Raw genomic sequence first — 19,559 nt, 5'->3', positions numbered from 1 at the left:
TGACAGGGACTGGCTGAGTTTTTATTAAACCATCTCCCTTTTCCCGAAGCATCCTATGGCTGAGTGCCACCTGGTGCAATGCGTGCGCTCACCCCTTCCAGCCTGGCTCCTAACAATGACCCACACGTCTATTCTCACTCTCCCCCTTCTGCCAGGGTGACGGAGACACCCAGTGGGGGCTCCAGGGCCCTAGCGGAGGTGGAGTGGAAGTCCGTGGGAGCCACCCAGCTACCCCATCTGGGAAAAGAATGTCCTCCCCCACCTCTGGGTGAGCTGAGTGGCAGCTCTCTGCTGCTGGCCCCCTCCAGAAGGTGACTCAGTTGAAGAGGGTTCCCTCACCCGAACCATGCCCCTTCCCAGCGGGGCCCAGAGCCAGTGTCTGCCAGCAGGTGGGGTCTCAAGGACCCAGCCCCCTGCCTTGGCCTGGGTCACTCTGGGTAGCCTTCCCAGCTATAGAGCTCCCTGTGGGGTCACGTGAGGATCCCACAGAGACAGCACCACGTCCAGACTTCTCTCTCCCTCTGCCTGACCCTGCCATGGGAATTGATGGCAGGTGGCCGTCAAGCCCATCGCCACTTCGGAGTCTGCCTCCCGGGAAGCCCGGCCTGCGACGCATGGTGCCAGGAGTGGTCTAAGCAAACAGCCATGGAAATGGGACTGGAGAGTTGATCGCCCACCCCCTAACTGGCTGTGACCCCTATTGCTGGCTCCAGGTGGAGCACAGGAAGCTCTGGTGGGAGGAAGACCTGCAGTCACAGAAATGCTCACCAGGGCAGACGGGGCTGGTGGTTGGTGAAGGCGAGTGGGGGTGGTGAGATGCAGCTGGCATCTGAGCATACTTGGGGATCCCAGGAAACAGTTGCTGTAGGGAGAGGGGAATGGGTTGGCTGTTGCACAGCTCAGTCAATGCTTGACTGGACATGATTAACCAGCATTGAGAGGCCACGTGTGGGGAAAGCCACCAGGCCCCCTTGGCAGGCCCCCGATCGAAGGACTTAATCATACCAAAGGTGGAGTTTCCGCCCCGGGAAGGTCTGCTCTGCCAAGGTCAAGACCATGGTTGAGAACCATTAAGGCCCTGACACATGGGATAGTGACTTCTGAGTTGATGCTCTCCCAAATCTCAAATTCCCAGAACCCCCTGCACTCCTGGAGCCTACAGAAGTCGCCCACTTGTCCCCCCGAAGGGCAAATGTCCCTGCTTGCAGAATCCTCCTCACTACAGGAAAGCAGGCACTCCTCAACATTCCCCTCCACTCACCCTCCCGGCCTGGAGGTCAGGGCGCAGCACAGCTCCTCCGGGATCACGGTGGAAAGGGGAGGGGACCGGACTGCAGAGGATTTCACACTTGGCCAGCACAGGACTGGACTCTGAAGGTGCTGGCCACAGGAGTGGGACATAAAGTTGGATGAGGGAGAGTTTCTCGCTCTGGGAGCACTTTCCCAGGGTGTGGGATAGAACACCCTGGCGAGGAGCATGGGGGATGGTACAGACACACTGGCAGAATGGCACCGAGAAGCACGGAGAAAGTGGCAGCCCACACTAAGGGAGGTGTCGATGCCAGAATTGCTGTGGCAGATGGTGGGAGGATTGAGCAAAAGGTTCAGAGACGTGGGCGTGCTATCGTGGGTACAATGCAGAAGGCCAAAACATCCACCGGACAGCTATTTTCCATGGGAGGACCTGGAAGATGCACCATTTACCAAAGTACCCAGGAAGGAACCAGCACCCCTGAGAAGCTCAGCGGCAGCTGTCCTCCGGAAGCTGGGACCCACTGGGGAGATACCCTTTCAGAACCAGACTCGCTGGCAGCCAGGAAGCTAAGAGGGTCCTGAAACAAGAGAGGCAAGGGGGCTGCGCTTCACCACGGAAGCCAGGGGAAACAATGACTGCAGTGAGCAGCAAAGTCAGACTGGCAGCCCGGGCACCATGCAAACGGTGAATCTAGCCAATAGAACATGGGCAAAACGGATGGGCAGCCAATGAGAGTCAAGCACAGTCTGCACCATAAAAAGAAATCGAGAATGGGCCATCAGAATACTGAAGACAGTGGCCCCAATCAAAGGTCACAATTCTTGGCCCGGTTTCTGATCCTGAGCCAGTTTTTAGATGAGGATCCATCGATTGAAGGTACAGCCAGTACCCAGGAGGAAGGACTCTGGACCACCACACGTGTACGTGGTAATAGCTCCCCGGATCTTCCCCATAGGAATCTAAGGCTACTTATCTGAGTATCTTTACACTGGGGAAGGGAGAATGCCCAACTGTTTGAAGACTGTGGGACACAGAGTTTGAGCCTGGAGTCCACGGCTGTGGTGGCTGAGCAGGCCAGGCAGTGAGGGCAGGCCAGGAGGAAAGCCATCCCAGGCCCCAGGAACACCAAGTCCACCACATCTGCTCAGCCTGGCCACACGGAGCAGCTGATACCCGAGACTGAATGACTCTGTTAGAATAAGACCTATGAAGGCTACGTAATAAGTGGGGCCCTGACCCAGGTGGGGTCCCCATGAGTCCCTTAGATCTGTGGACCTACCTAGTAGTTACTTCCCTGCTTCTTACAACCCTCACCTTGGCCTTGTCTGAAACTATCTTCCCCCACCTGGGTCAAGAGAGTAAACTAAAAACAGCATCACTAACAGGGGGAATGGCACAGACGAACATCATCTTTAAAGACCTAAAGGATGCAGGGGTGGTGGTCCCAGCATATCTCCATTTAATTTTCTGGCCTGGCTCCAGAAAAATCTGAGGGATCTTGAACAATGGCAGTAGATTAATACAAACCCAACAATGTAGCTGCCCCAACTGCAATTTCTGTGCCAGATACAATTTGTTAGCAAAGATTCACACGGCTTTGGGTGCATGGTATAGGGCCATTGCATTCTTTTCGACTACTATCAAAAAAGAGGCTGGAAGACAGTTTGCATGGGCCTGGAATGGACAATAGTATACATTTACAGTCTTGTGACAGGGCTGTGTTCTGGCTCCCATCTCTGCCGTGTTATAGGTAAAGGTAACCCAGAGGTAAGCCATGGAGGTGAGCGGAGTGCAAGCGGAGGCTGAAGGGAACTTGGACAGTAGAGAAGGAAGATGATGAACGTCACTTGCAGCCCTGAGGCCAGCTGCAGCAGAAGGCTAGAGTTCGTCCATTTACCTTCCTCTTCCGTGTTCCTGTTAGGAAGAGAGGCTGAAGAATCCTGAAGAAGTGGTTCCCAGAAGGCTTGTGAAGAGGTGGTTCTGAGCAGTCAGGGCCGGCCTGTCATGAATGCTGGTAGCTAGAACGGCTAGTGCAGCCCGTCCACCACCCTCATATCAGGCCTCTGGGACTGAGTTGGCTGAAGAAAGCTGCCCACAGTCATGCCTTCTCCTGGGGACAGCCCACATCCAGTGACTGGTCAGTGTGATAGCATAAAGGCCACCCCCTTCGGCCATACTTAGAACCCTTCTGAAGGGCTGTCCCAGCTCCCGAGGCCCCCTCGGGGTTGCGGAGACCTTGGTGAGACTCTACTGCAGCTCAGCCTGCCCTCTGCACCATCCCGCTTCCTTCCTTTCCTTCCTGGCCCAGAAAAGCTACTGCCAGCCCCGCACACATCCGTCGTGTAAGACGGCACCAGCCTCATGGCTCTCACCACCCCCCACCCCGGCCCGGGTCCTCCCCATGCCCCACAAACCCCTAGTGGCTGGATTTTCTCCCCCTGACTCACTGAGGTGTAAAGTGAACTGCCTGAGCCGAGCTGGGCAACTCCTTGGCCAATTTCAGTGGCGTGTGCTGCACAAACATTCCTGCCACTAATGAAGGCCTCTGAGAGGCCTGCTCCCAGGGGACCCCCGGCTTCCTGCTCCTCGGGTGCGGTGTGGGAACAGGAGCATCTCACGGGCGTCCTCGTTGGGGGGCAGCTGGAGTCCACGGCAGTGGTGGCTGAGCAGGCCAGGCAGTGAGGGCAGGCCAGGAGGAAAGCCATCCCAGGCCCCAGGAGAGCCAAGTCCACCACATCTGCTCAGCCTGGCCACCCTGAGCAGCTGCCGTCCACCAGGCCCGGCGACGGGTGCAGGAGTTACAGGTAAGGAAGCCCAGGCTCAGGCCAGGGACCGCCCAAGGTCACAGAGTGGGGAAATACCTGAGGACCTGAGACTGGAACCCAGACCTGGCTGCTGATGGCGTTCCCTCCCCTGCAGCTCAGTGTGGCCAACGGGCCCCAGGTGGAGGGCAGGACCTTCTCCACAAGCCTTCCCGATGCCCAGGGACATCTGGTCTCAGGCATCTGGGGCACTGCCAGCTGTGTGTGTGCCAGCATGCTGGTAATGCAGATCCCAGACCTGGGGGTCCTGCCTGAATTATCCTTCCAAGTCCAGCTGGGATGCTGGAGTCCCTGCCTCCAGGAAGAAGCACCAGAGTCCATGACCTTGAAATGAAGCAAGGGATGCTCATCTCTGCCCACAGCTGTTGCTCTGCTGGGAAAAGGCTGTGACCTGAGTTTCCATCCTCTGCCTTGCTCACCCCACAGGGCAGATGGTGCTGAGACCCCAGCTCTGTCATACTCCTCCTGGGTGATCGCAAGCAAGGGACTCCGCCTCCCTGGGGCTTAGTTCTCACCCAGGAGAACATCCAGGGCTGCAAGGCACTCAGGTACCACAAACACCTGCTGGTCAGACATTTGCACATTTGACTCCTCATCTCTTAGCCCCACATGGCCAGAATCTTCTTCCAAACTGCACCACCTTTGCTGAGAGCTGGATGGGATGGACCTGGGAAGGCATCTGGATCCATCACATGGAGCAGGGGACTCTTACAATCAGAGACCACTTCCAGAGAAGTGCAGAAGCAGCCACTGAGTGCTCTCCCGCCACCTGTCCTCGTGGGAGTCTGGCTTTAAGCCCGGATCATAGTGAGGAGGGCCTTGGATAGTGTCTGGGGCCAGAATGGACTAAAACAACCACATGCAGGGGACCCGCAGCAGCCCTGCAGGATGTGCCTCTCCCAGGATCTCATTCTCCCCAGCGAGAGCCTCTGAGGTGCTCGGGGCCCCTCCTGGGCTGCGCTTCTCACCGCCACCCCACCCTGGGTCAGCCTGCAGGAGCAGGCACCACGACACCAGCCCTGCAGAGAGAGTGCCCACTGAGCTACAGGCCGTGTGGGGCCCCTAAACCCAGTCCTCAGAGGTGAAAGACAAAGTAAGGTGAGGTCAAGCATGTCCCGTGCTGCTGCCGTCTACCTAGAGGGCCACCCATCGCCCTGAGATGGGCTCCAACCCTTTTTGTGTCCAAATACCATTCCTTTGTGGAGTGACGGTGCCAGTCAAGGGTAGCTGGCATTTTGTTTTTGTTTTCAATGTTCTTAACTTGGCAAAATATGAACTTGGCACCCTATGACAGGAACTAAAGTTGATTTTTGAAATTTTAATTGTTTGCGAAATCCACAGGCCTGGGACTTCATCTGAATCATCTCATTTCGTTTCCACAACAGAACCCACGGGATGGGGCACCGGGTGCCCACATTGCAGATGAGGAGGTGATGGGAGGGAAGGGCCTGCCAAGGTCTCGCACCCTGGGGGATGGAGGTGGGGCTGGAGCTCCCCTCCCTCCCTGACTCGGCCCCACCCCACTGCTCCCTCCTGTCCTGGGACCAGCCCCCACCCTGCTCAGATGGAGGCCTCTCTGGTCCCATGCAGCCAGAAGCAGATGGAAGGACAGACATCCTGGCATTGGCCTCCAATGTGGATCAGTCCGCCCCAACTGAGGGCTCCCCTGCATCTCTCTTAGCCTGTGGCAGCCACAGTGAGCCCCTCAGCACCATTCCTGTCTCCCCTAGCAGACTGGAAAGCCAACCCCCAGAACAGGCACTTCGCAGACTCAGCCCTCCTGGCCCCGCCAGCCCACGGCCCATCTCCATGTCTGGGCTCCAGCCCACAGACAAGGAGGCTTGGCCTGGGGTGGTGAACCCTGGGGTCCTGGGCTGCCCTACCTGGGCTACAGGCAGCCCCACTGACCTGAAATGGCCCGGACAGACCAAAGGGTCTAACTGCAGTTACTCAACGAGAATGAGGACACGTTGTTTGCAGTGGCCGCGTGCCAAGAGCTCCAACTGAGGTCTTGCCTCTCCTCAAGAGACATCTGGGAAGGGGGAAAGCGTGGCTGCACCAGGCCCCTCCAGGGGAGCCCCGTCCTCACCATTCCCTGCTCTTCAGGGCAAGGGCGAGCTCACACTAGCCAACCTGCTTCCTCCAAGCTTTTCCAGTAAACACCACACTCCACAGACTGGTATTCAAGACCCCAAATCCTCCAACTTCCCAGACCCCTCTTGCATTCTGAAGCCCAGCCAGATGCCACCCTCCTCTTCACTCATGCAGTCCCCTGTGCCCGGAGTGCCCCGCCTCCCCTCCCCCTCACCCACCGGGTCTGTTCACCCTGCCCAGTCCCAGAGTCAGACCAGCAGCACCCCCACCTCCCTAGTGCCTCTCTGGTGTCCCCTCTAGAAGGTCTCTTCAAGCTCTGAATCATGGTGGCACCTTCTCAGAGGCTCCATGTTTTCCTCTGTAAAGCAGGCACAGCAGTAGTGCCTAGCTCGGAAGGCTGTCGTGGAGGCCAGATAGATAAGACAGTAGATGTCAATCTCAGTGACTCACGCTTATTAGCTGCCCAGTAAATGGGGCGTTGATTGGGAACATGATCACTGCTCATCCCTCTTGGCTGTGGGAGGTGCTCCCTTCTCCACCCACTCCATGAGTGCTGGCCTTTCCTGGAGCTCTCCCTGTATCCACTGGCCTTCCTCTGCCACTCTCACGGAGCAATCTTACCCTTTTCATGGCCTTAGCCACCATCCATGTCTGTCCTGGGCAGCCTGTCTCCTGGGCTCTACAGTGGCGTGTCCAGCTGCATTCAGACACATTCACCTGGACGACCCTCAAGGGCCTCAAGTCAACATTTCCAACATGGACACGCTATCCACCCCCTCTGACCTGGCAGACTCTGCTAGTTGGGTGCTACAATATTGTTTCCAACCCCACTATTGATACCAAATTCTGTATTCTTTAGGAATGCCTTTGGCTGCAAATAACAGAAGTCTCAGTGAATAATGAGTGGTTTCAGCAGAGTGGTTTGTTTTTCTGGCATAACAAGGAACCTGTAGGTCCGTGCTTGCTGACATGGGTTCCCTGGCCTGAGGTCAGGCCCTAGTGGCTTCTTCTGGCCTTGGCTTCATTGTTTCGAGATGGCTGCCCCCACTCCAAACATTCAAACAGTGTTCAAAGGCAGGAAGTAGGAAGAGGGGTGGGAAGGGCACTCCTCTTCATTCACATAAGCCTCTCTCCTCAGGGAGGACAAGTCTTCCCTAGAAGCCCACAGTGAATGTCCCCATAGATCTCATCAGCCATAACTGTCTCACATGGCTGCTTCTAGCTGCAAGGGAGTCTAGGAAGGCAGCATCCGTAGTGGTGAACCACACTGCCCTGTCACTCTTGCCAGAGACCTGTACCCTCCCCAGTCCCACCTGAACAGCCAGCTCCCCCACTGCACTCTGCCTCCACCCCCTCCTCAGCATCACTGTGTGATGCAGCCCTCCCCCCCCACCTTTTTCTGACACACTCTGGGTCCCCTTCAGCTCTCTCCTGGCCCCCAGCCCACCTGCTCCAGTCCATGAAACAAGAAAAGTGTTATTTTTCAAATTCAAACCTTTCCACAACCCCTGGCTTCTCTGGGAAAAGCTCAAGCTCCTTCATCTGTCTTCCAAGTCATCCTGAATGGGCTCTGCTTATCTTTCCACCCTTTCCTCCTACCATTCACCAATAACCCCCAGACTTAGTATAGATCCCCCTTAAAGCCAACCCTGGTCAGGGAATGGAGTGCTTGTGGTTTTGGTGGGCAGGGACCCCAGGAAGGGAGCAGGAAAGTCAGCCGGGCAGGAAGAAGCTAAGAAGAGCGTGCTGAAAAGCACCTCACCAGGTGGGGAACCCAAGCTCATCCCCGGTGCAGAACACGCCCCAGGGACAAGGGAGCTGAGTACTTACCCTCCTCTCTCAAAGATCACTGGCCCGAAGGCTGCTTCTTGAGGGGCAGGGTGGGAGTGAATTCTCTGGTTCCTGTGACTTTCCAGCCTGATTGCTCCCTCGGGCAAAGGGTGCAGACTCTTGCAGCAGGAGCGTGGGAGAGCGGCCAGCCCACACCCCACGTGAGGCCAAAAGGAGCACAGTGAGCATGGGACAGCAGGCGCCCTCCCCACAGCCCAAGGCACCCACCTCCTCCAGCATCCCCACGCTGCTATTTGAGGCCCCACACCCATCCAGGCTGCCGTCTCTACCTGCCCTGTGGGATGTTCCCCTCCCCCTCCGCCCCACCCACCTTCAACCCAGCCCGACCCAACCTCACTCCTTCTCTGGGACTGAGAACTCACTTCTTCCCCTGGTGGAACCCCATTCCTGCCCAATCACAGTCCAGTCGTGCCTTGAGCCCTGAGTCAGTCTTCAACCCCTGCCCCTGCTGTGGCTCTGGGCTTTGGGACCTTCCCCAGTTCCCTGGAAGGGGAAACAGAAGGAGGGAGGGAAATGGAGACCAGAAAACACTGCCGCTCCCAGGCGCTGGCTCCAGCAGGCAGAAGAGCAGAGATTTGAGGCTCACCCGCTCCACTGCCGGGGACTGGGGAGGGGAACTGGAGACTGTGGCACCGAGGAGAGGGAGGGCAACTCGGCCAGGACAGACAGAAAGCCCGGCCCCTCACTGCAGCGTAGGAGACGGCTGACCCAACAAGGAAGGAGTGAGGTCTCTGGAGCCACCAAGGCTGGGCTCAAGCCCCTTCACCTTGCTGGGCCTCAGTCTCCTCGTTAGAATGGGTACAATCACCCCGCATCACAGGTTGGCTGTGAGGAAGGCACCAACTCAGAAGGCCCAGGCAATGGCGAACAAGCCAGGCTCAGCCCCAGACCTTGGAGGGGCCAAGAGACAGGCTGCCCCAGCCTTCCTGGCACAGGTCCCCACAGGGGCTGGCCCACCCTGGCTGCCACGCCTTCCTTCGAAAAGGGAGCTCCTGTTCAGTGTGCAAGGCCTAGTCCAAATGTTGTCCAACTGGGGCTTCAGGCAGAAAGGGCTGCTTCCTGCTCAGGCCTCCTCTATTCAGTCGTCCCTGGCGGGGCTGGGGTCCATATCCTCACCAGTCCACCCCCAAAACTGGCAGCTCCACCAGGCAGGCCTGCGCCTGCCCCCACTTCCCACCTGGGGCCCGGCACAGAGGGTGCTTTCTCCACTAGTGTTCCGGCAGGATTGGGTCCTCGGGCTCAGCAGCCCAGCCCGCGTGTGAGTTCTGTCTCAGGGCTTCTCCCACACAGACAGCCTCACCCCAACCCCAAAGGGCAGGACAAGGATGAAGGCATCCCGGACTCCGGGAGTTCAGGGACCAGGGGCCTGGGGGTCTGTCCCCTCGTGGGCCAGGGCTTCCAAGTGTGTCCTTTGGGCACATTCCAAGTCTGCTTCCCCAGATTCCCTCGGAATCCAAGCGACGGGAAGACCCTGAGAGGCCACCTGAGGGTGGGAAGGTGGAGGCCCCAAGAGGGCAGAGAAGTGTCAGACGAGACACGGAGAGGCCACACTGGGGCTAGGACCTGCTCCCTCCAGCCCAGGGGCTCCCTCTTTCCCGCCTTCTCAGCCGGTGCCCTCGCTGAAGCAGAACCAGCCTTTCGAAGCTTCCTGGGCTGCAGGAAGGAGCCTGGGGCCTGGGGCCGAGCCCTGCAGCCATTCTCCTTCATTGAGCCTCAGTTTCTCCTTCAGAAAGTGGCCATCGGGGGCTCCTGGGAGACCTACAAGCTTTAGCAGTACACACTAGGAGGGAGGTAGGTCAGAAAGGGCATGTGTGTGCCCTACGATGGAGAGGAGACCCTTCCCCAACCCTGTGTGTCCCAGGCGCATCTAACTGGCCCGTGGCCTCTGGGTGACGGAAGGCCAGTGGGGACAGACCCAAGCACAGTGCAATGGAAGCAAGTTCCCAGGCCTCCTCCCCACGCTGAGGCCTTTTCCCCTGTGCCCATCCCCATCCCCTGGGGTCCAAGGGCTGGTGGGGAAGATGACTGAGGGCTGGAGAAGCTGCAAAGCCCGACCTCTTCTGACCTCTGCAGCCGGGTGGTGCCCGCTTATGGGCACGGGAAGGCCGCCAGTCTCACCAGCTGTGCCCTGGGGTGTGGGCTGCTGTACACCCAGCTCATGAGGCGGTCCGTGGGAGCAGCTACTTGAGCAGAGGTGGGGCTGGGAAAGCCCCAGGCTGTAGGCTGGGTTGGTGACAGGCGGCCCAGTGCCCAGGCCGAGGACAGGACACTGTGTTTTGATTATTTCCAGTTTCCTGACCCCCAAGTAGTGATTTAATGTTCCTGTTTACTCCGAGGGTTAGAACAGGAGGCGGGACCACTAAGCCGGCCTCCCCTGGCGTCACCCCCAAGACTGCCAGTAGGAGTTTTGTGGCCAGAGGGAGCAGAGGATCCTAGGGGGTGGGCACAAGGCCTCTGCGTACATCAGGGCTCTTGGGATTGCCTCAAAACTGCGCTTTGCATACAGCAGGTCCTGGGGAAGTGTTGCAGATTGCAGGGTGTGGCTGTCCCCAGGAAGTGAGACTGGGTGACCCGCCCCAGCTGGCCCGAGGGGCTCCCCCACTGTGGGGGTCCAAGGCCACAGAGCTCTCCTGGCCTGGTTAAGGATAGCTTCACCCTGGACCTCCCTGACATTATCCAGGGCTTGGACTTCAGCCGAGCCCATCCACCCCATGGCATCTGAGTGCCTGGAAGGCGCTGCTAGGCAGGCAGGGCCAGCAGCCCGTGGCTGGCTGGGAGGGACTCCAGAAGTCACAAGCCCAGCCCCTCACTTCTGAAATCTTGGCACAAGGGGCCAGCTCTGAAAACCACTGGAAATACAGTTTTCCATGGCATCCTCTGAGTGTGCATCTGCGTACAGCAAGCAAAGCGTGTTCACGCGGGAAATGATGACCCAGGGTTTTTTTTAAATCAACATGAGTTTGTATCATTTGTTGACGAAATATTAAAATGTCCATAGGTTTCGGCATAGGCATGTCCTACCCCAGAAGGTCTATGCTTTTATTCAGAAAGCATCCACCTAGCAGGCACTGGGACCACACAGACCCGTAAGAGGAAGGAGGGCTGCGAGGGAGGCGCCGAGGCAGGGCCTGGCTGGGAAAGCCTCTCTTGGAGAACCCCTGAGGGAGCTGCAAGGTGAGCACCCCAACCTCTGCCTTCAGCCCTGCCAGGTAGTGGGGCCAGAACAATCGCCGACCCAGACAGAAGCGAGGGGGCGAGGAGAGTGCCTGTGTCCAGTACTGCCATGACTCCCTCTTACCCTCTGTCCACTACTGGGGTGACAGCGAGCTCACAGAAGGCAGATATGGGGAGCCAAGAATCCCAACAGCATCGGGTCCCCTTGAGGATGACAGGGACCAACTTTTCTTTGTATTTCCAGTCTTCAGTTGGTCTTGGACGGAGCCCAAGATCTTATGAGGAAAGAGCAGAGAGGCCTCTTGGTGTTGCCCCAAACATCATGGGGCCCAGAAAAAGACGTCACTGAGATCCTGGGATGGCAGCACTGGAGGGACCTAGGACATCACAACCCCACCCTGCTCCATCTTGACCTCAGTTTCCTCATCACTGGAACCAAACATGAGCCTGAGGACCCCACAAGTCCCCGGTCACCCACCGTTACGGAGTGGGGTGGAGACAGGTGAGTCCCCCATCACCCACCGTAACGGAATGGGGTAGGGACAGGCGAGTCCCCTGTCACCCACCATAACGGAGTGGGGTGCACATGAAGGGGTTCATTTTTGGGGACACCTTGATAGGCCAGATATGGCTGGGCCCTTCACGTACAGCAGGGCTGTTCCCAAACCTCCCACCTGGGACAGAGGTTGGTGTTGATGCCCCAGTTTGGCCTTCTTCACACCAGGAGTCACACAGATCTGGTGTCCAGCCCCTGCCCCATCACTTACAGCTGTGTGGCTTTCTGTAAGCACCTTGACCTCTCTGAGCCCGAGGCCACTGATGCCTGGAATGGGAGTGAGTCATCACTAAGTGGACTCCAGAGTCCGCAGCGGCGCCCTAGATGATGGCGGCTCTGAGAAGGATTCAGAAGCTGTGAAGGACGTGCGCCTGGGAGGAATCCCAGCTAGCATGGCCAGGCTCGCCTTCCCTGAGCACACAGTGATGTGAGGCGGGGACTGGGGGTGCAGACCCAGCCTAGAAGCCCAGTCCTGCCGTTCATTTGCCAGGTATCTGCTCCTCTGAGAGCTCAGGGTGGGGCTAGAATGATACTGGTGAACAGCGCCAGGCCTGTGCCCTGCACACAGCAGGCGCTTGGGAAGTTCTCAACCAGAGCAGGCACAGGAGCAGAGAGGGCTTCAAGGTCACCCATGATGCAGCCCAAACACTAAGCGCTAGAAGCCTCCAAGCCCAAGAGGTCAGACCTGCATAACCCAGGGAACCACCCAGCCCTGGCCGCAGCCCCACCTCAGGGTGACCCCCAGGCTGCCACTGTGCCTGGAAACACTTGGACGGGGCACCTGGCGGGGAGCTGTGGTGCTGCTTGTGGAAAGAAGTAAAACAATGGAAGCCAGCTCATTCTGAGCTGAGTTCCTGCTTCCAGAGTGGTGATTTAGAAGGAAAAAAAACATTGCCCAAATAACAGCGGCAAAATCCTGCAATTGCCAGAGAAACAGAGGTCGGTGGCCAAGAAGGATTGCAACACAATGGCCTGGGAAGATGTTCACTCGTGCCAAGCCCTGAAGGACCAAAGCTCAGGGCACCTTCCTGGCTGCCTGGCCTGGCCCTGGGGCCTGGAACCCGGACCCCTCACCCTGGATGTTCAAGCCCTGCCCCCAGAGATGCACAGTGTGTGACTAGGGTGGCCACAGGACTCCATGGTGTGTGTGCAAGGTGGTGCCCCGGGAGACTCCCAGGAGCCTTTGGGCATGGGGGTGGGGATGGGGAGGTCTAGAATCAGGAGGTGGGGGAGGGGTTCGGACAGGTTTCGGGAATGGCTAGGGAACCAGCTGTCTGCCTCCACATTGGCACCAGTGGTCCAGGGCTGTGGGCAGGAAGCCTGGAGGAACTGAGAGGAGCAGGAGGGGCCCTGTTGGGAGACACAGGGGGAAGGGAGGGAGTCGGTCATTGCATTCCTGGAAAGGGGCCCCCAGACCCCCATGGCCCCAGCATTGTAGCCACAGCCCAGCCAGCCACCCCCGCCAGCCCTCCCGCAGCAGGCCTTCCTGGCCATCCCTGAACTGCGTGGGCCCGTGCTGCCAGGCTGACCGGACTGGCCAGCTGAGCTAGGGATCATTTCCTGGACCCATTAATCATGGGATCAGGTTCCATGTCGGCAACAACAGCTCAACCCCAGGCGAGCTGGGCTCCGAGTCTGTTGACCTCCGCTCCAATGCCCCAGCTCTCCAGGTCTTGATCAAGGTGGTGGGGTTAAAAATGGCCATCATGACTGTGTGCTGCCCACCTACTGTGTGCAGGGCCTGGGAGAACCCAGAGGAAAATGAGGCCAGTGCCCAGTGAGGACCCCGGGGGCTCATGTGGGAGAAGGAGCTAGCAGGGATGTCTAACACACGGCAGCACCCACAACTTGCAGGAGGGGCTGGTGCTCACGAACCCCACTCTGCCATTACCTCCCTCCCCAAAACCCGCATGTCTGATGCCCACGGCCCTCCCCCAATAAAATACCGGAAAGGGAAATGAAGGAAGAGGCTGCAAGTTCATTTGATGCCCAGACCCACACACGGGGTGTGGCAAGTTTCCCAGCAAGTGAGCTCACCGTTGGGAGTGGAAGCCCCCATCCTTGGGACCAAGGTCTTGAGAGCTGCAGCTTCAGGTGCCAGCCACGGCCATCGCCCCTACAGCCGCTGCCACACAGTCTGAACTCCTGAGCTCCATCTTGAGTCTCCGGGCAGGAGCAGGGCTGTTCTGGATGGGCACTCTCTTCTAAGCAGGGTCTACAGAATCGCCCGTGGTGGGCAGTTGCCACTGTGGCAGGGCCTCCAGAGTGCAAGCGCTCAGATTCGTCCAGAAGCCCTGCCAGCCTCCAGAATCCTCAGATGTGGAGGACATGGCATCTGTGGGCCTCAAAGGAGAACAGGATGGAAGGGCAGGGGGTCCACTTCAGGTGTAAAGCGCAGCTCAGGCAAAGCCAGGAGCAAGAGCTGTGCCCAGTTGAGAAGCAGTGTGGTGGGCACGCAGAGAGGGCTGCAGCTAGTGACAATGTGAGCAGTGGAGTCTAGGGCAGGGTTCCAGCACTGTGGGCCCAGGAAGATCCCAGGAACGCTTGCACTATCCCAGAAATGCTCCTTTGGGGCAGAGTGGGGTGGCAGGGCCTTCCTCCTAACAGGGCTGCCACCAGATATGTGCATGCCAGGCCTCAGTGCCCTTGTACAGGGGCACACGGAAGCCCAGAGAGACGAAGCATTTCCCCAAGGCCACCCAGGGCCCTGGCCACAGAGCTGGTCCCCACGTGTTCTCCCAGAGAGATGCTGCAGCCGTCTGACCTGGCTGCCTTGCTCAGCTTGTCTGAGGGGCAGGATCTCACAGGCAACAGCCACACAGTTAGCGACTAAGGCAGTCACCAGCCCCTGTGATGTCTCTGTGGGATTTAGAGAAAGGAAACAACCACACAGTTAACCAGTCCCTGTGATGTCTCTGTGGGATTTAGAGAAAGGCACCTCCCCCAGGAGGTGGTAGCCCCCATCCCCCGGGGCCCACAGGAATGTGGGGATGGGCTGCATCCTAGTGCCCTCACCCCTCACTCAGCACACCCCCGCAGTGAGAATCCCACCACCAGGGCGGCTGTATTTTAATGCTTACCGTGCAGCAGGGCCTTGACAGTGGTTCCACAGGGCCCACCCGTGTACTGGATTCTGCTCGTTCAGGAGTCATTATTTGAACAAAGTTTGTCTCCCCGTAAGCAATGTACAGGAGGATCCAGTTCTGTTTTTCTCAACTGTGTATCCTAGCAACAAGTGTGCCCAGTAACAAACACTCCACAAACACCTATAAAACGAAGGGTCTCTTTTAGCCCTAAAACAACCTAATCAACCCCATTGTACAAATGAGGTTGAAGAGTTGACATGACTTGCCCCATTCATGCAGTTGCAAGTGGTGGGGCTGGAACTCCCAAAACATCCTCTTCCAGACCCACCTGAGATCCCTCTGCTGACGGGGGCAGCCTCCCAGCCAGCAAGAAAGAGAGCCCTGTTCTACCATTGACTTGTGATGTCCCTACTCACAGTTTCCCTGTGAGTTTCTCTGAGGCTCAGTTTCCCCTTCCATAATACAAGAAGTTTCAGCCCAGTCATGTCCAACATCTTTTCCTGAGAGTCCACACTCTACAGTCTGAAACAGGAATACTAAACCTACAGCATGCATGCCCTAGCTTGTACCTTCCGTACTCATGGCAGACATCATCAATCAATCACCAATCAATCTTTCCCACTAAGCTCGTATTAAACAACAGAATCCTTCTCCACACAGTGTACGGGGCAACCATTGGATCAAAAGTAACATGTAAGATAAAACCTGTCAGGTGGCCAACATGGTGAAACCCCATCTCTACTAAAAATACAAAAATTAGCCAGACGTGTTGGTGCATGCCTGTAATCCCAGCTACTAAGGAGGCTGAGACAGGAGAATCACTTGAACCTTGGAGGTGGAGGTTGCAGTAAGCTGAGATCGTGTCACTGCACGCCAGTCTGGGCAACAGAGCAAGACTGTCTCAAAAAAAAAAAAAAAAAAGATAAAACCTCTCTTCCATCTCTGGCCTCCCCAAGGGAAGCCTCCATGAATGGTGACTTCTGACTCCTGCTGGCAAGGAGCCCCAGGCTGCACTGCATCCACGCCTGTCTTCCCATCAGACCAGAACCCCATGACCCAGCCACAAGACCCAGGCCCTGCAAGCACCCTCAGAAAAGTTGGCCAAATTGCTGTCTCTGATGATTCCTTATTTCTGAGTGTGTTTAATGCCAACACCTCCTTAAGTATCAACTCAGATTTCATCTCGTCTGGAAGTCCCCCTAAGATTTCCTCCCCGGTGTGAGTTAGGGATCCCTGTTGTGTCTGTTCTAACAGTCCTGCTCTCCTTCCGTTGATCAACAAACACACAGTGTTGTACTTAGGTCGGTGCAAAATTCATTGCGGTTTTTGCCATTATTTTCAATGGCAAAAACCGCAATGAATTTTGCACCGGCCTAAATATTTGTCTCTGAGTCTGTGAAGACACTGCGACCCTTCTCCGAGCCCAAAACCCCAGGCTAGAGGAAGGTGAGTGAAACTGCAGGGAGTGACAGGCCGACTCACCTGCAAGCAGGCACAGCTCGTTCATTTCCTCATTGATCAGGTGCATGTTTCTGGGATGCACAGGGATTCCTCCCAGGCACCATCCTTGCCCTCTGGAACTTACACGTTGGTGAGGAAGAGACTATTTAAGAGACAGTTATACATGTAATTAAGTGGCCATAAGTAGGAGACTGTTTAAGAGGGGGGCCGCGAAGTGGGGGCTCCCTGAGGCTCTGATGTGTGGCCAGAGCCCACCTTCTCTCATTGGTCTTCTCAACCACCATTTTGCATAGGCCCCAAGAGGGGAGCAGGCCCAAGGGCCCTCAGCCGGGAAAGAGAAGCAGATATGGGTACCCAGCCCCCAGCTTCTCTCTGTGGTCAGACCCCACGCTCGCCCTCGAGGGGAAGCACCCGGCACCAAGCTGGGTCCCCCTGAGTCTGCCTCCAGCTGTGCTGGGGACCAGGAGACCTTTCCCTGGGAAGCAAGGTGCCCTGTGGGGGGCAGTCGGCCCCAGGCTGCCGGGGCTGGTGGCAGGGCTGATTTCTTATGCAAGGGTGACTTCAGCTCCATGAAGAGGGTGGGCAGGAGCTGGCGGGGACAGGGGACAGTCCCCACTCCAGCCACACCCCGCCAGCACAAAAAGGTTGGCAGAGGAGTCTCCCCCAGGCCCCTTCCACCAGTGCCACTGGGTTCGTGCTGCCGTTGTGGTGCGGGCAGGCGCAGCGAGCAGGTCTGACAGCTCCCCCACCCACCCCCTTGCCAAATTGTACTTAATTATAATGATAAATGATGGCAGGCGTCCACGACCACATCGCAGAACATGACAAACACTCCACGTCGCCGAGCCAACAAGCCCCGCTCCCCCCACCGCCGTGTTTCTGAACAGGAGGCTGAGAGGGGGTTATCTGAGGCCACGGCTGGCTCCAGCGGGGCCTAGCCCAGCCTGGACCCTGCCTGCTGGCTCAGGGTAGGCACTACTGGGTAGCTGAGGGCCTGAAGCCTCACCCAGCCCGGTGTCCCCGGGCATCACCTGCTCCTCCTAGCAAAGCCTGCCTCTGCGCATGAGACAACAGCCCACCGCCCGCGGGGAGGAGCGGAGCGAACACACTCAGCAGCCACTTTCTGGAGCCACGCCACCCACGCAGGCGTCACCAAGGGGACTCTGAAAGGGTCTGGGGAGGCCACAAAGAGCACCCAGGGTGGGCGAGGCCTGGGGGCTCCTCTCCCTGACCGCAGCAAGTCCTCCTCACTCCACAAGGGTCGTGGGCATTCCTGGTACTGCTGGATGGAGAAAGGCATTTATCTCCCCGGGAGAAGTCCCTGATGCGGATTCCAGCTCTATGGGGTGGAGGAGGGAAGGTGCCTATGCCTTTCTTCCTAATCATTGCTGCAGGCGGGGCTCCGGAACAGCGTGCTGGGGTCCTGGTCCCACCACGTGGCCTTAACGCGACTGACCGCCAAGTGCTCTGTGCGGGCGTGCGGCCTCATCCCCACCATCCGTCTGCGTGGTGAGCCTTGCAGCTTCTGAGAGACAATAATAATATGGCAGCTGCCGCGGAGGTGGCCCTTCAGCGGAGATGGGATGTGTTAGGCGGCGAACCAGGAGAGGAAGGGTGACCATGCACATGGAGCTTGTGTTTAAGGGCTCAGGGTCAAAGACGGCCTCAAACATGCATGGGTGGAAATCACCCGAGACGGGAGGCTGAGTGGCAAGGGGCTGAAGAGGGGGCTTGCCAGGGAGGGGACTTAGCCCAGGCAGGCCCCATGGGTGGCAGGTGGATGGCAGGGAGGAGCTGCCTCCATGCTGGGGAGGGGCAAGAACCTGGCCTGTGGAGATGGGAGCAGAGATGGCAGGTGGGGTCAGTGGAGGGCAGTCACGGGACTTGGGGACATAGGGAGGTATAGCGGGAGGAGAAAGATCTGATTTGCACAACCAAGAGGATAGTGGTTCCACCTGAGAGATGGGGGTGGCCCAGAGAAGCTGGTCAGCAGGGCATTTGGGCTTTCCAAGCCCCCCACCAGATGTCTCAGCACAGGCATCCAAGGGGCAGCTGGGGGCATGGGGCAGCCTGACCTCAGCAGGGAGGCCTTGGAGCCAACAGTGTTCAGCACCTATCCATGTTCAAGAGTGGGCAAGGTGGCCCAGGCAAGGTGAGAGGCAGCGAAGACCCAGAGGCCCCTGGTCCCAGCCCCTGCAGGTCAGAAATGAATGCCCCGAGCAGAACCCCGCGCATCCCGGGTTTCTGGGCTCAGGATGAGCCTACCAGGGAGAAAGGAAACCAGAGCATGAGGTCCCAGGCATCTGGAGAAGAGAAGGTTTCAGGAGAAGAGGTGTAGATAACCATACTGAAGGCCACTGAGAGGCCTGAGAAGGGACCCCTGAGTGGCAGGACAGAGGAGCCGTGCCAGTCAGGGCCCGTAAGAGACCCCAGCCCACACAAATCAGGTGACATCAGGAAAGCCTAGTAAAGAGGAGGGTCAGGAAGGTGTGGGAAGGGTGGGGGCACTGCAGGGCCTGCTTGTCTTCCAGGGTAGAGACAGCAGGGACAGCTCCTCCCCACCCAGGCAAAGAGGGATGAGGGGAGGGACGGTTACTGGAGCCTGGAACCCAAGGGTGGAATCGGGTGGAGAGGACCCAGGGAGGGTGGGTCCTTTGTTCAGGGGAGCAGCCAGCTCACGACACTTGGGCAGGGGGTGAGGGTGTTGGAGAATCAGTACCCCAACTCACTCTCTACCCTCAGTGTCTGGGCAAACCCAAGCGGAAGCTAGTGGGCCCAAGTGCCCTCCACCACCACGGGGCAACTGGGACCCCCTCAGGACACGGAGCAGGTAGCAAGCTGTGTTCTTGCAGTGGTTTCCAGGGGTGCACAGCAGCCGTGGGCAGAAGCCTGCTGCAAGGAGGAACCTTGAGTGGAAGACCTCGAATGTAGATTCTTTCACAAAAAGGAGGAAGGAGCTAGTAGGAGCTGGGGACGCCGAGACTTGAGGGCAGATTTTGCTTTTGTTTTCTAAGTGCCTGGAGAGCATGGCTTCAGGAGCAGAGAGCAGGGACACAGTTGATTTGGAGAAGACGTGGGAGGTGGTGGAACTGACAGCGTGATGAGAGGGGGCCGGAGCGGGTAGGTCTGAAGCCAGCGGCCAGGCCACGGGGAGGGCCCGGGTGAGTGTGATGGTTTGGCGGCAGGAGGTGTGGAAGGGATGGTCTGCATCAGAGGGGAGTCTGCACCCGCCAGCCCTGCCACCTAGCTCGGTGTGCAGC

At 57.9% G+C, this 19,559-nt stretch overlaps 1 long non-coding RNA gene across 1 annotated transcript; it reads right to left on the bottom strand.

The window, feature by feature from the left end:
- Positions 1 to 13,710: 13,710 nt before the first annotated feature.
- On the bottom strand, positions 13,711 to 16,924 carry LOC103886508. Its single transcript, XR_002523553.2, has 3 exons — positions 16,321 to 16,924; positions 14,833 to 15,018; positions 13,711 to 14,611 (listed from the first exon to the last, which is right to left on the bottom strand). It is a non-coding gene; the product is annotated as an uncharacterized LOC103886508 (long non-coding RNA).
- Positions 16,925 to 19,559: the final 2,635 nt, after the last annotated feature.

This window comes from Papio anubis, chromosome 7 (assembly GCF_008728515.1).
Source record: "Papio anubis isolate 15944 chromosome 7, Panubis1.0, whole genome shotgun sequence".
Lineage (NCBI taxonomy): Eukaryota > Metazoa > Chordata > Mammalia > Primates > Cercopithecidae > Papio > Papio anubis.
This window is presented reverse-complemented; position numbering and strand designations above follow the sequence as displayed.